General features: G+C 35.0%; 1 long non-coding RNA gene across 1 annotated transcript in view; it reads left to right on the forward strand.

Moving 5' to 3' along the window:
• Positions 1-1,117: 1,117 nt before the first annotated feature.
• The window catches only part of LOC107724619 (uncharacterized), a 19,075-nt gene continuing 12,988 nt past the window's right edge, over positions 1,118-7,204 (forward strand). Inside the window, exon 1 of the long non-coding RNA XR_001638040.1 lies at positions 1,118-1,128. This is a non-coding gene — a long non-coding RNA (uncharacterized LOC107724619). The remainder of the gene's footprint in view (positions 1,129-7,204) is intronic.

Below are 7,204 nucleotides of genomic sequence, written 5' to 3' on the forward strand. Positions count from 1 at the left end.
AATATTCAGTAATATTATGTTGAAAACAGTTGTGCTGCTTAATTGCTACATTTTTTCAGGATTATTTAATGAAGAGAAAGTTTATTTGAAATACGAATCTTGGTAAGAATGTATTAAAGGCGTTATATATAATGCATTAAAAAGTAGTATTAATGCATAAATTATGCCTTATAATGCATTGATCTCATGAATAATTGTAATCACAGTTATAACACTTATTTATACATTGTTACACCTTCAGAAATTGTAATGCATTAAAACACAAAAAACAACCCTTCAAATGATATAATGCATTTTAACGACATTATCAATACCGAAAATCGGAATCTTTTGTAACATTAAAAATGTCTTTACTATCACTTTTGATCAATTTAATGCATCCTTGCTGAATAATAGTATTCATTTCTTGCAAAAAAGTCCAAAATTATTATTATATTACATTAATTAATGGTGCAACTATGAATTTATAATAAATAAAGCATTTATTAGAAATAAATCACTGTGTACGTGGCCTGTGTGACACTACATTTTGCACAGTAAAAATTGTTTCAAAAAGAAAGACCAACAAAAAATATATATATTCATACAACCTAAAGATTTTAATTAGCTGGCAAAGAGCTTGAAGAGAGAAACATACAGAGCTTTTCAACACAATATTTCATTTCCTCTTAATGGAAACCGCACACTGAACACACAGCGGAAGGCCAAGAGCCCTGATGAATCACTGTCCATCTCCATCTCTCTCCTCATGTGAGGATCGCTCATTATTAGAGCTGTTATAAACATAGTGAGCTGCCTACTAGACAGCACTTTAAAGCAGCGTAAATGTGCTCTTGACAGGAACAATAATAGGCAATCTAATTAATGTGCTTTCTAAAAAATGAAAAATTATGGATGATTTTACTCAGCGTGACACGGACACTACCACTCATAAGGAAATGAAAACTGGAAGTGCGTATGTGTGTGCAGCTTCACAAATCCAAGTCTGTTCCTCTACAGATAAGAAAAACATCAACCTCCAACACAATGTTCATCCACTGAAGGAACAAAAGATGAGAGAGACACAAAAAAGACATGAAAAGAAAGACGAAGATGAAATGGAAATAAACAATGGCTGCTTTGGAGACGGTACATCAGAGAGAGGAAAACTTGGAAAGAAAGAAAAGGACACAGGCAGAGACACTCTTCATCTGCTGATCATGTCATGAGGAACGAGTGCAAAGATAAGACCAAAGAATAACAGACGCGCAGATAGAGAGAGAGAGTCAGAGAGAGGGCGCGCGTAATAGATAGCAGATGTTAGAGACGCGGTCAGCGGGGAATAATTTGTGTGAAAAACACTGCATTTTTCCATCCCTCACATGTGAGTGGCCTTAATGACGCAATTAAACATCTCTATGTGTGTGTGTGTATGTGTGTGTGTGTGTGTGTGTAGAGCACAACCGGGTGAAGATAATCACATATGGAGCAGCTGTGTGTCATCCAATAGCACATTCTGTTATACTCCAATTAAGTAACTTTTATTCATTTTTCTAAACAGCCAATACAACAGCATCAGCATCTGGAGCAGCCATGAGGTTTACATGATGTTTGACCAAAGCACAACATATCAAGTCGATGTTCTCTGGAAAACGTCAACGTTTGAGGTACTGTAAGTTCAAATAAAGTTTAGTCACGTGATCTCAACATGGCGGCCCCCATGATGGAGCAACCCAGCTTTTTCAACATGAACTAAAGAGGAAAAAACAACCTGTTAGATATAGATATGCTTAGAAACAAAAAATGATGAATATTAGTAGGCCAGAGATCAGAAACATCACAGGTTGGCTTTGATGTAATGATCAAAACTACTGTTCAAAAGTCTCTTATGCTCACCAAAGCTGTATTTATTTGTGTACGTGGCCTGTGTGACACTACATTTTGCACAGTAAAAATTGTTTCAAAAAGAAAGACCAACAAAAAATATATATATTCATACAACCTAAAGATTTTAATTAGCTGGCAAAGAGCTTGAAGAGAGAAACATACAGAGCTTTTCAACACAATATTTCATTTCCTCTTAATGGAAACCGCACACTGAACACACAGCGGAAGGCCAAGAGCCCTGATGAATCACTGTCCATCTCCATCTCTCTCCTCATGTGAGGATCGCTCATTATTAGAGCTGTTATAAACATAGTGAGCTGCCTACTAGACAGCACTTTAAAGCAGCGTAAATGTGCTCTTGACAGGAACAATAATAGGCAATCTAATTAATGTGCTTTCTAAAAAATGAAAAATTATGGATGATTTTACTCAGCGTGACACGGACACTACCACTCATAAGGAAATGAAAACTGGAAGTGCGTATGTGTGTGCAGCTTCACAAATCCAAGTCTGTTCCTCTACAGATAAGAAAAACATCAACCTCCAACACAATGTTCATCCACTGAAGGAACAAAAGATGAGAGAGACACAAAAAAGACATGAAAAGAAAGACGAAGATGAAATGGAAATAAACAATGGCTGCTTTGGAGACGGTACATCAGAGAGAGGAAAACTTGGAAAGAAAGAAAAGGACACAGGCAGAGACACTCTTCATCTGCTGATCATGTCATGAGGAACGAGTGCAAAGATAAGACCAAAGAATAACAGACGCGCAGATAGAGAGAGAGAGTCAGAGAGAGGGCGCGCGCGCGTAATAGCAGATGTTAGAGACGCGGTCAGCGGGGAATAATTTGTGTGAAAAACACTGCATTTTTCCATCCCTCACATGTGAGTGGCCTTAATGACGCAATTAAACATCTCTATGTGTGTGTGTGTATGTGTGTGTGTGTGTGTGTAGAGCACAACCGGGTGAAGATAATCACATATGGAGCAGCTGTGTGTCATCCAATAGCACATTCTGTTATACTCCAATTAAGTAACTTTTATTCATTTTTCTAAACAGCCAATACAACAGCATCAGCATCTGGAGCAGCCATGAGGTTTACATGATGTTTGACCAAAGCACAACATATCAAGTCGATGTTCTCTGGAAAACGTCAACGTTTGAGGTACTGTAAGTTCAAATAAAGTTTAGTCACGTGATCTCAACATGGCGGCCCCCATGATGGAGCAACCCAGCTTTTTCAACATGAACTAAAGAGGAAAAAACAACCTGTTAGATATAGATATGCTTAGAAACAAAAAATGATGAATATTAGTAGGCCAGAGATCAGAAACATCACAGGTTGGCTTTGATGTAACGATCAAAACTACTGTTCAAAAGTCTCTTATGCTCACCAAAGCTGTATTTATTTGATCAAAAATACAGTAAAAACTGAAAAATTATTATAATTTAAACAATTTACAATTTAATGTTTTCTATTCTTATATATTTTAAAATGTAATTTATTCCTGTGAGGCAAAGCTGAATTTCTCCAGTCTTCAGTGTCACATGATCTAAGACTGCTTTTGTGCTCCAGGCTCACATATATACTGTAATTTTGATAGAGGATTAGGTAACACTTTAGATTAGGGAACACTATTCACTATTAATTACTTGTTTATTAGCATGCATATTACTAGCATATTGGCTGTTTATTAGTACTTATAAAGTAGGCCAGAGATCAGAAACATCACAGGTTGGCTTTGATGTAATGATCAAAACTACTGTTCAAAAGTCTCTTATGCTCACCAAAGCTGTATTTATTTTATCAAAAATACAGTAAAAACTGTGAAAAATTATTATAATTTAAACAATTTACAATTTAATGTTTTCTATTCTTATATATTTTAAAATGTAATTTATTCCTGTGAGGCAAAGCTGAATTTCTCCAGTCTTCAGTGTCACATGATCCTTCAGAAATCATGCTGATTTGCTGCTCAAGAAACATTTCTTAATGTCAGTGTAGAAAACAGTCGGTCAATCCAATGAAATTGCTTGAAACTAGATATTTAATGAGATATATGTGACCCTGGACCCCAAAACCAGTCAGTTTTTTGAAATTGAGATTTATACATCACATGAAAGCTGAATAAATAAGATTTACATCGATGTATGGTTTGTTAGGATAGGACAATATTTGGCTGATCTACCCAGTACCTAAACATAACTACCACAACAACTACCTTACTACCAAACAAGCAGCAAATTAGGAGTTTATTGAGGGAAAACTAATCTAAAGTGTTACTGAGGATTATGGAGATTTTTTTATTATTTTTTTTATTTAGCATAACATGTTCCAATAAATCGTGCACAATAAGTTGAGGAACATGCATTCAAAAAGTAAAAATCATTTTAGAAGTATCTTGTTTCCTTTCTTTAGCTCTTTCATTTGTCTCTCGTCTCCACACTTTGTGGTTTATCTGCAGGCGGACGAAAAGAGAGAGAACGGGCAGAGCATGCTCAGATTTCACATTTCTTCTGATCGTCCATCATATTCAGAGACATGGTTTCATTATCTCAGACTCTCTCTCTCTCTCTCTCTCTCAGAGTGATAGAGTAGATAAACGAGTGCCATGACACAGGGGCTGACATTCCCTGAAGACATATAGACTCAGACGGATGTGTGTGTGGTCTCGGCTCTATTGTGTTATCACAAGAATCAGTCTTTATGAGGCTCAATCACAAGGCATTGTCTGTGATTTTTCAGTCTGATTATTCGAGATAATAAACTGTTAGAAAGCTACTCTGATTGGCCGGTCGTTCTGAGAATCAATCATGCATTTATGCTGATGAGCTCTAAAGATACATTTAGCTCTCTAAAATATAGCGGACGAAAAAGTTTTGTTTATTATACGTGTGCACAGCATTTTTGTCGTCTGCCGATTTAAATGCTTGAGTTCTTTAAAGCAGGATGGATTCTGATCGACTGTCAATGTTTTTATTGTTCATCAGCTGCAAAAAAAAAAGAAAAAAAAGTTTTAAAATTGATATCATTCCTCTGTGTCATTATCATTATAGTTGTGGTGTGGACTTCCCTATTTTCACAGTATTAGAATGGTTATTAAACTTTACAGTTAAAGTTATTGCTACAGTTACCATCCTTGGAGTGCTCAGGCCTTAACTCTAAGAAAATAGTCTACAACACAACAATAACGATAAAGACGCAGAGGAAAGATATCATTAAGAGCATTTTTTTTTCCAGCTGATGAATGATTTGGTGTTTTCAAGTAGGATGGAATTTGACTGGCTGTCAATAAAACATTGACAGCCAATCAAATTCCATCCTACTTGAATGCATTTCCTGCGATTAGTATGTTCACAGAATGAATAAACAGAACATGATTGTCCATTGGCGATGCTAAAGTAGTTATTGTACTTTTCTGGTGTGAACAGGCATTAAACCTCTTTAACTGAAGAAATGTTCAACCAAAAATGTATATTTTGTCATCGTTTACCCACCATCATGTTGCTCCGATTCCATCTTATTTCTATAGTGGTTCAATAAAACCAAAAAAGATTTCTGGTGATATACACTAAGTGAGACAAAAACAAACAAAAAAAACATTATAAAGCACCCTTAAAGTGTTCCCTATGACTTTATAATATATTCCCTATGATAATATCATATACTAAAATTCTGAATTGAAATTATTGTCTGCCGTTCTGCCATAACTGATTTGTCTTTGTCACATTTGCAGCATCATGATAGGTCACATGATGTGCAAAAACCAACCACATCTAATAGCTATTTTTAACTGAACACAAAAATATTCTAAGAAAAATCTGTGAAAATAAGGCCCAATGAACCATATTTATGCGAGGAAGTGTTTTTCCTGTATTTTGAATTATGCATTGCATTGTGTTGTGTTTTAGGGTTGAAGTAAATGTCCATAAACAGAAAACATAATTCTGTCAGGACATTATTACATTACATTTTTTTATTATTATTCTTACAGTGCATGAATGAGATTTTAGTATAACAAATGATAACCAAATTTTATAACCAAAAGATGTCTTAAATTTTGACTTATATTTATTGTGCTTTAATGATGCTTTTTTTTTTTTGTACTTATCCACTTATCCAGCTTGGATATCTTCCTATAATATCTCATGATAAAAATAATATGGGGAGAAACAACATGGGTGAGTATACGACCAAGTTTACATTTTTGGGTGAACTATGCTTTTAAAGCTCCAGTGAAAGCTGGTGTAGGCACATATTGATCCCAGTGTAAACACAATATAGTGGATGAAGCAGAACTTGATATGTGCAATAATTAAACACTATTTTTCAGGGTGAAACAGCTCCTGACTTAACTGTATTCCAGTTCATGGAATTCTCTGATTGGCGTGGCTTTGAGGATAAACTCCATCTTTGAGCGTTTCAAAACAGCTTAAACTTCCCAAACACATTCTCATCTTTCAGAGCACTTGGGACACGCACAATACCCACACAATCCTTGAAAACGGTTTCTCTGCCTTCAGGGCTTAAGAGGAGAGGAAAAGAGACGCTTTGTATGCCATTCTTGGCTGATTAGAGGAAACATTCCCAGGATTCCTCAGTGGCAAGCATGGTTCCATCGCCGCTGGCAACATTCCTATGCCCCCATTCATGCTTATGGATGAGAAAATCTGGCACTAATGCAAGCTCTGCGATCTATCAATAGACCTTTAAAGTGACAGAGATAGAAAGAGAAGACAGCTTGGAGTGCAGTACAAAAAAAAGTGCTCAGACAGAGCTATAAGAACACCAGTGTATGACAAACTATTGAAGAAATTCCAAAGCCCAGAATTTTTTAATTAATAAAATATATGCTGATTTGAGAGACATAACTTCGATATACATTTCTAATGTGTCTTACAATGCCGTGTATATAATGTGTATATTGTCTTTTTTGTTTAATTCGTCGAATATTGACCTGTTTGTCCTGTTGTGCATGTTGAATTACTGTAAGACCTGTAAGAGAAATGTAATTTCATTCTCCCACGTCATGGCTGAAGTTAACTTGAATTTAAAATTATGAGATTAAAAAAGACAATTATCACATAAAAACTTGAAATTGAGAATAATAAATAAAGTCATAACGATATATCATAATTATATTAGAATGACCTCATAATGTTTTTATCCTATATTTATGACTTCGTATTTTGACTTTTTCATCCTATAAATGACTTTTATGTCAAAATGATTACTTTTTATATTATGATTTAACAAAACATGATTTATAAAATAATTAAAAAACGTTTAAAAATGAACACACACACACAAACACACACACACATATATATATA

Source organism: Sinocyclocheilus rhinocerous, unplaced genomic scaffold (assembly GCF_001515625.1).
Source record: "Sinocyclocheilus rhinocerous isolate Xijiao unplaced genomic scaffold, SAMN03320098_v1.1 scaffold304, whole genome shotgun sequence".
NCBI lineage: Eukaryota > Metazoa > Chordata > Actinopteri > Cypriniformes > Cyprinidae > Sinocyclocheilus > Sinocyclocheilus rhinocerous.